The following is a 9275-nucleotide window of genomic DNA, read 5'->3' as shown; positions in this document are numbered from 1 at the left end:
CATAGTGGCTGTTCTAGATTGCATTCCCACCAACAGCATAAGAGGGTTCCCTTTTCTCCACACCTTCTCGAGCATTTATTGTTTGTAGACTTTTTGATAGCAACCATTCTGACCAGTGTGAGATGGTACCTCCTTGTGGTTTTGATTTGCATTTCTCTGATAATGAGTGATGTTGAGCATCTTTTCATGTGTTTGTTAGCCATCTGTATGTCTTCTTTGGAGAAATGTCGGTTTAGTTCTTTGGTCCATTTTTTGATTGGGTCACTTATTTTCCTGGAATTGAGCTGCAGGAGCTGCTTATATATTTTAGAGATTAATTCTTTGTCAGTTACTTTGTTTGCTATTATTTTCTCCCATTCTGAAGGCTGTCTTTTCACCTTGCTTATAGTTTCCTTTGTGGTGCAAAAGCTTTTAAGTTTAATTAGGTCCCATTTGTTTATTTTTGCTTTTCTATCCATTACTCTGGGAGGTGGGTCATAGAGGATTCTGCTGTTGATTTATGTCAGAGAGTGTTTTGCCTATGTTTTCCTCTAGGAGTTTTATGGTTTCTGGTCTTACATTTAGATCTTTAATCCATTTTGAGTTTATTTTTGTGTATGGTGTTAGAAAGTGTTCTAGTTTCATTCTTTTACAAGTGGTTGACCAGTTTTCCTAGCACCACTTGTTAAAGAGATTGTCTTTTCTCCATTGTATATTCTTGCCTCCTTTGTCGAAGATAAGGTGTCCATAGGTGCGTGGATTTATCTCTGGGCTTTCTGTTTTGTTCCATTGATCTATATTTCTGTCTTTGTGCCAGTACCATACTGTCTTGATGACTATTGCTATGTAGTATACCCTGAAGTTAGGCAGGTTGATTCCTCCAGTTTCATTCTCTTTCTCAACATTGCTTTGGCTATTCGAGGCTTTTTGTAATTCCAGACAAATTGTGAAATTATTTGTTCTAATTCTCTGAAAAATACCTTTGGTAGCTTGATAAGGATTGTATTGTATCTATAGATTGCTTTGGGTAGTATACTCATTTTCACTATATTGATTCTTCCAATTCATGAACATGGTATATTTCTCCATCTGTTTGTGTCCTCTTTGATTTCTTTCATCAGTGTTTTATAGTTTTCTACATATAGGTCTTTTGTTTCTTTAGGCAGATATATGCCTAAGTATTTTATTCTTTTCATTGCAATGGTGAATGGAATTGTTTCCTTAATTTCTCTTTCTGTTTTCTCATTGTTAGTGTATAGGAATGCAAGGGATTTCTGTGTGTTAATTTTATATCCTTCAACTTTACTATATTCATTAATTAGTTCTAGTAATTTTCTGGTGGAGTCTTTAGGGTTTTCTATGTAGAGAATCACGTCATTTGCAAACAGTGAGAATTTTGCTTCTTCTTTTCCAATCTGGATTCCTTTTATTTCTTTTTCTGCTCTGATTGCTGTGGCCATAACTTCCAAAATTATGTTGAATAGTAGTGGTGAGAGTGGGCATCAATTATAAGTTTATATAAGGGACAGGCAAGTTCCCCATAACCTGGAATCCAAATGTGGCAGTAGCCTGTAATGCCCAAGAATGCTCTCAATTGTCTTAAAGTCATAGGTAGAGGGTGATCTAATATAGGTTTAACTCTAGAAAGCATCCTTCAAATCAATGATTGAAACATATTTGGCTTATTGAAGCAGCCCCATTATGGTAGTGGATTGGGAGGAAAGCAGACCAGGGACATTAGTGAGCAGAAAGTTGCCTTAATGTCCAAAATAAATCGACTGATTGGCCCTCCACAGTTATTATTTCCCTGGGTTCCTCAGGTGTAATTAGGACAGGAGCTTGTGTGAGGACCCCCAGGCACTTTCAGTCCAGATTATCTTGAAAGTCTGACCCCTGGGGCCCACACCTCAGAAGGCAGTCTCTTCACTGTGATCTTTGAAGACCGGACCTCAAGCCAGGGGTGGCTTAGATGCCTGAGGGCAATCCCGCTTGAGATGCTCCTCCTTACCACAGTAATAACAAGTCCCTCTCTTTTCAGCTGGGTCCCTCTGGGCATTTTTCTCAGGCTGTTTCAGAGTAGATCTAACAGCCATTGTTGGGGCTTCAGTCTTTTGCCTGGTTCTTTTTTGCCTCTTATTTTCCTTATATTGTCTACCATAAATACCATCTGAGGCAGCTGTAACAGTTTTTTCTAAACATTGATTTTGTCCTATCCTCCTCCTTGAGAAGCCCAGACTCCTCTCTCCTCCTCGGGAACCTCAGACCTCTTATCATCCTGCCTAGGAATTAACTCTCTCAGTTCTAACTGTTGCTTGTTTATCTGCATACAGATTTCTCATGAGGCAGGTCAGGTGGTCTGGTATTCCTATCTCTTGAAGAATTTTCCAGTTTATTGTGACCCACACAGTCAAAGACTTTAGCATAGTCAATAAAGCAAAAGTAGATTTTTTTTTTTTTGAACTCTCTTGCTTTTTCAATGATCCAACGGATGTTGGCAAGCTGATCTCTGGTTCCTCTGTCTTTTCGAAATCCACCTTGAACATCTGGAAGTTCGTGGTTCACATGCTGTTGAAGCCTGGCTTGGAGAATTTTGAGCATTACTTTGCTAATGTGTGAGATGAGTGAAATTGTGTGGTAGTTTGAACATTCTTTGGCATTGCCTTTCTTTGGGATTGGAATGAAAACTGACCTTTTCCAGTTCTGTGGCCAATGCTGAGTTTTCCAAATTTGCTGACATATTGAGTGTAGCACTTCCTTTCTTTTTTTTTTTTTTTTTTGAGTGCAGCACTTTCATAGCCTCATCTTTTAGGATTTGAAATAGCTCAACTGGAATTCCATCACTTCCACTAGCTTTGTTTGTAGTGATGCTTCCTAGGGCCCACTTGAGTTCACATTCCAGGATGTCTGGCTCTAGGTAAGTGATCACACCATTGTGGTTATCTGGGTCATGAAGATCTTTTTTGTAAAGTTCTTCTATGTATTCTTGCCACCTCTTCTTAATATCTTCTGTTTCTGTTAGGTCCATACCATTTCTGCCCTTAATTGTGCCCATCCTTGCATGAAATGTTCCCTTGGTATCTCTAATTTTCTTGAAGAGCTCTCTCGTCTTTCCCATTCTATTGCTTTCCTCTATTTCTTTGCATTGATCACTGAGGAAGGCTTTCTTCTCCCTCCTTGCTATTCTTTGGAACTCTGCATTCAAATGGGTATATCTTTCCTTTTCTCCTTTACCTTTCGCTTCTCTTCTTTTCTCAGCTATTTGTAAGGCCTCCTCAGGGAACCATTTTGCCTTTTTGTGTCTCTTTTTCTTGAGGATGGTTTTGATCACTGCCTCTTGTACAACGTCACGAACCTCCATCCATAGTTCTTCAGGCACTCTATCTATCAGATCTAGTCCCTTGAATCTATTTGTCACTTCGACTGTATAATCGTAAGGGATTTGATTTAGGTCAATCTAAGTCTGAATTTGGTAAGAAGGAGTTCATGATCTGAGCCACATCAGCTCCCGGTCTTGTTTTTGCTGACTGTATAGAGCTTCTCCATCTTTGGCTGCAAAGGATGTAATCAATCTGATTTCCATATTGACCATCTGGTGATGTCCATATGTAGAGTCTTTTGTGTTGTTGGACAAGGGTATTTGCTATGACCAGTGTGTTATTTTGGCAAAACTCTGTTAGCCTTTTACCTGCTTTGTTTTGTACCCCAAGGCCAAATTTGCCTGTTACTCCAGGTATCTCTTGACTTCCTACTTTTGCATTCCAGTCCCCTATAATGAAAAGGACATCTTTTTTGGGTGTTAGTTCTAGAAGGTCTTGATTAACCTCAAGTTAATTTTTGTAAAATTGGGTATAAAAATTAACTTTGAAGTTAATTTTTGTGAAATTGGGTATTATTACATAGCAGAAGATATTGTGCTGTTCTGTGCTAATTTGCTTCAGTCATGTCCAACTCTTTGTGACCCCATGGACCATAGCCCTCTAGGATTCTCTGACCATGGGATTCTCAAGCAAGAATACCGGCATGGGTTTACATTTCCTCCTCCAGGCGGTCTTCCAGACCCAGGGATCACACCTGTGTCTCTTGTGTCTCCTACATTGGCAGGTAATTTTTTTACCATTGGTGCCACCTAGAAGAAGATATTACTAGTAGCAGAAGATACCACTAGCAGAAGATACTATCTTTCTCTGAATCCATTCTTTCCACTCAGTTCATGGATCCTAAGACCCACTACTTCTAAAATCATAGTTAAATGATGTACAAAATAAGGAGTTTAAAAGCTCATTTCATATTTTTCTGGCACTATACAATAAATTGAAATAGCTGAATTTCTTATTTCTATATCAAAAACATTGGGTTTTGTGTGAGCTAACAGTACCCCTCACTCACTTGTCACACCTAGTCATATCCAACTCTTTGTAACCCTATGGACTATAGCCCACCAGACTCATCTGTCCATGGGGTTTTTCAGACAAGAATACTGGAGTCAGTTGCTATTTCCTCCTCCAGGGAATCTTCCTGACCCAGAGATCAAATCTGTGTCTTCTACATTGCAGGAGGATTCTTTATCGCTGAACTACTAGGGAAGCCCAATAGTACCACTGCAGTTACATAACTAAAACTTTGCTAATTACCTTATATTTACATTTAGCCATATTTTTGGAGTTTATTCAGAGGCACACTCAGAATCATTGAGCCAAACATTTCCAGTTTGCAAGCAGCTCTATAGGCACTTTGGAACTTGCATTAGACTTTCAAGTGTTGCTGTTCTCATTAAAGAAAGTCTGGCTAGAAGCTATAGAAGCTATCTTCTTAAAAGAATTCCCCAGCATGCGCTGGACCTAATGAAATTCTCTGCTAAAGACATTCTGAAATCTCATGGCATTTTCTCAATAAATCATGGTTTATCAACTTATCATTACTAGTATATTTGCAAAAAATCAATAAAATACTCTCTTAGAAACAGTTAAAATTAATTTTTAATAATGTACTTTTCTAAACTTTTCTACTTATTCTCCAAAAACGTTAATGAAGGATTCTTTGACAGTTTTGTATCTTCTTTGGTGCCACACACAACACTTTATTCACAAAGTGTTCAGTAAAATGTTTAATGATTCTTTAGTATGTTTATTGCTAATAATGTAAGCTAAAACTTCATATGCTCTCTGTGAAAGAAAAGATCAATATGCCTTCCAAGTAAATATTAGGAGAATATAATCACTTTGTCCTCTCTAATAAAATCTTTACCATAATTTTAACTGTTATCTTATGCAGCAATGATTTGCTAAATAAAAACCTTGACATTCCCTATGAGCATCTATTAATCACCATAGATTCATAGACTAAGGAAATCTGGCTCAGTCAAGGGAGGTAGAAAATTGACTATTTATATTAATTATGTTAATAGTATTTATTAATTGATTATTATAGCTTCAATGAGGGTGTGAAGATTCAAAGATTAATGTTGTATAGTTAAGGGACATTGCATGTACTCAGCAGGTGGAGAACTATATTTGTTGAGCATGTGAATTAAAGAATAATACTATTTATAACAGCTAGGACATGGAAGCAGCCTAAATGTCCATCAGCAGAAAGCTGAATGAAGAAGAGGTGGCACATATATACAATGGAACACTGCTGCTGCTGCTGCTAAGTCGTTTCAGTCGTGTCTGACTCTGTGTGACCCCACAGACAGCACCCCACCAGGCCCCTCTGTCCCTGAGATTCTCCAGGCAAGAATATTGGAGTGGGCTGCCATTTCCTTCTCCAACAATGGAACACTACTCAGCCATAAAAGGGAACAAAATTGTGCCATTTGCAGACACATGGATAGACCTAGAGACTGTCATACAGACTGAAGTAAGAAAGAGAAAATCAAATAATAATATATTAATGCACATATGTGGAATCTAGAAAAATGGTACTGATGAACCTATTTGCAAAGCAGAAATAGAGACACAGATATGGAGAACAAACGTATGGACATCAAGGAGGGAAAGTAGGGGATGGGGTAGATTGGGAGATTGGTATCGACATATATACACTACTGTGTATAAAATAGACAACTAATGAGAACCTGGTATAGAGCACAGGGAATCCTACTCAGTGCCCTGTGGTGACCTAAAAGGGGAGGAAACCCAAAAAAGGAGATATATGTATACTATAGTTGACTCATTTTGCTGTACAACAGAAACTAACACGACATTGTTGGACAGCTATGCTCCAATAAAAATAAAAATTAAAAAACAGAAAAGAATGATAGGTAAAGATTCAAACTGCGTCTTTCCTTCATTCCCATGTTGTGGTCATACAGTTTTCATTGGCTTTAAATATTTTTAAGTTCGTTTATTTGTCCTTAGCTTTTTACTGTCCTCTTACTTCAAATGACATTTCATAGGAACATGCTGGGGGCCTTCCCAGTTGACTACTCCCTCCCCTCTGTCTGGCCAGTCTGCTATGTTCTAGTCTGTTCCAAAGGTCACTTGTTCCAGTTGAAATAGCTGTCTGGATGGCCTGGAAATAATCCAGATACTCGTTCTTTCCTGTAAAGAAAGCAAAGAAAGATGTTAGTTTCTTGGCTACATTTTGAAAGAAAAAAATAAAAGAATTTTATGGTGAAGTCTACTAATATTTGAAAAAAATTAATGTAGCTCTGGGACTAATTCAAAATTGTTGCTCTTTTCCAGTGCTTCATGTCTCTTCACTTTTTTACATACTTTTTAAAGTTTAATATCAGTGTCATTTAATAATTGGCAATAAGTAACTAAGTACATGTAGGAAATGTTTGAACACAGATTTTGGCAAAGAATCATCTTAAACCATTTTCTCTCATATACATACACAAACACACACACCTCATTTATCTATTTAGCTCTTCATTTATTTTATTCACAGTATCTACTTTAATTGAAAACAAAATAAAACTTGTACTGGACAGTACAAAGAGTGGGAGGAGACAGATAGGAGATAGTTGTAAATGTTTAGAGTTAAAAACTAACCCACACTTAGCAAAGAACTAAGCACAGATACCTGCCCTGTTCATTTTTCAGACAATTTGGACCATTTGCAGGCTAGGGAGTAAACAGTATGATGCAATTTTGTAAAAAACTGTTTCTACAGTAAATCCTCTTTAATTCCCCCCTAGATCTCTGGTAAATGCCTCCAGTTTTCATCTTTTCTACATAAAAGGAATTAAACAGGAAAATGCCTGAAGATAAGCTGGCCACTTCTTTCATGACTTCCTGACATCCATGGTGATTAGAAAAATATGTATCTCTTTCTTAGAATCACTAGATTTTGAAAATATCTTAACCATACATTACATGAATTTTTAACTTATTTTTAAAAAGATTACTTATATAAACTGTGTTTGGTTTAAAACAACTCAGTCTGATCTACAGTGAATTAATGAATGAAGATGTAAAACTTCATACTGTGATGTGACATGGTTATAGCTCTAGACTGATCTTTGACTTTGGGAATAACATTCTTGAACATTAGCTATTCTTGGCATAAAAGGAAGAAAGTCCTCCAAATAAACCAAAGCTTAAGAACGTCATAGAAAGCTATATTTCATCTTTTATTTACATTATAGTTATAAATAAATATTGAATCAATGCCTCCTAGGTTCATGAAGCATTTGGCTGGCCAGAGTCCCTTTAAAAAGGAGAGTAGAAACCACAAAACTGTCCCAGCCTTTGTATCTGTGTATCATCTCAAAGTGAGATTCACTGGTGTCTCAGATGGTAAAGAATCTGCCTGCAATGCTGGAGACCCAAGTTCAATCCCTGGGTCAGGAAGATCCCACCATCTCAAAATCTGTGTGTACAGTTCCACTATTGTTGTTGTTTAGTTGCTAAGTCATGTCCGACTCTCCTGCGATTCCATGGACTGTAGCCCACCAGGCTCCTCTGTCCATGGGATTTCCCAAGTGATAATACTGGAGTGGTAGTCATTTCCTTCATCAGGGGATTTTTCTGACCCAGGGATCAAACTAATGCCCCCTGCATTGGCAGGCAAGGTAAAGATTACCCGTGAGTAATCAGAGAAGAGTTCTGTACCTTCATAATAAATCTGAATGCAAGGCAAAAGCATGGTTCTAACATTCTCTCATTTCTCAACTTTTCATACTCCTAGGGACACAGACTCAGGGCATATTTACAGAGCAGAAATGGGGTCTATCCTCTTCAAAAGTATTACTGGCTTGCTGCATTTTCAGGATAACTTCAAGATAAATGATCATGTCTCAAAGGAATTCAGAGGCCCCATCTTGCCTGGAAAATCCCATGGATGGAGGAGCCTGGTAGGCTACAGTCCATGGGGTAGCTAAGAGTCGGACACGACTGAGTGACTTCACTTTCACTTTTCCCTTTCATGCACTGGAGAAGGAAATGGCAACCCACTCCAGTATTCTTGCCTGGAGAATCCCAGGGACGGTGGAGCCTGGTGGGCTGCCGTCTATGGGGTCGCACAGAGTCGGACATGACTGAAGCGATTTGGCAGCAGCAGCAGCAGCAGCAGCAGCAGCAGCATCTTTTCCAAGTAAACATTAAACCTTACAAATGCTAGCAAAAAATGCTGACATGTATAAAATAAACCTATAATAAAATAGCAAAGTACAAGTATTCTTAAATATGTTTACATGAAGTCAAATAGCTATGTTCACATAGAATTTGTCTTGTTTATATGTGCTTTGGTTTTATAACAAAACTTCATTTGTGAGAAGGTAAAGGTTAGAATATTCTCACGAAACTGATTCAAATAAAACTTGCCTTTGACATATGTTGTGTTATACGCCTTTGTGTCACTTTTTGGTAAAGTTTTTCTTATTACTGTACTATAAAGAAAAGAAAAACAGAGAACATACAAATCCCCAGCATGCCTGGTAGATCTTCCAAAGGCACCAATTGAATTTCTCATCACCCTGCGTCCCTTCCTTAAGGCTTAATCATAGAGCTGAAACTAGAGAAAACAGCTGTCCTTGAAAACCACAAGAGGCTCAAGTATTTATTTTTGCTATGCAAATTGAGCGAATTTGTACAAACCTTTCGAAGTTATCTTGCCAAATAAACCCTAAAGCAGTACCTCTTTCTTAGCAAATAGTTCAGTGTTTTAAAAGAAATAATTAGAAACGTCTATATGATCAAGCAAAATTAATTAGAAAGTTTGTAGACATAAAGTCAATGAGACCATGGAAAGCACATGAGTCATATGACCTAGTTGAGTTTATTTAGAACACACACACTTACAAAAATTTGGGATTCCATCAAAACCAGATTGTTTCCCGTACTGTTCCCCAA

General features: G+C 37.8%; 1 long non-coding RNA gene across 1 annotated transcript; it reads left to right on the top strand.

Annotated features, from left to right (window-relative positions):
- Positions 1-8757, top strand: LOC145541840 (uncharacterized). The gene is made up of 2 exons (XR_014079340.1): positions 1-5586; positions 8479-8757. It is a non-coding gene; the product is annotated as an uncharacterized LOC145541840 (long non-coding RNA).
- The last annotated feature ends 518 nt before the right edge of the window (positions 8758-9275 follow it).

This window comes from Giraffa tippelskirchi, chromosome 3 (genome assembly GCF_054371585.1).
Source record: "Giraffa tippelskirchi isolate mGirTip1 chromosome 3, T2T-mGirTip1v1.2.pri, whole genome shotgun sequence".
Lineage (NCBI taxonomy): Eukaryota > Metazoa > Chordata > Mammalia > Artiodactyla > Giraffidae > Giraffa > Giraffa tippelskirchi.
Note: the sequence above shows the minus strand (reverse complement) of the source record. Positions and strands in the feature narration are given on the sequence as shown.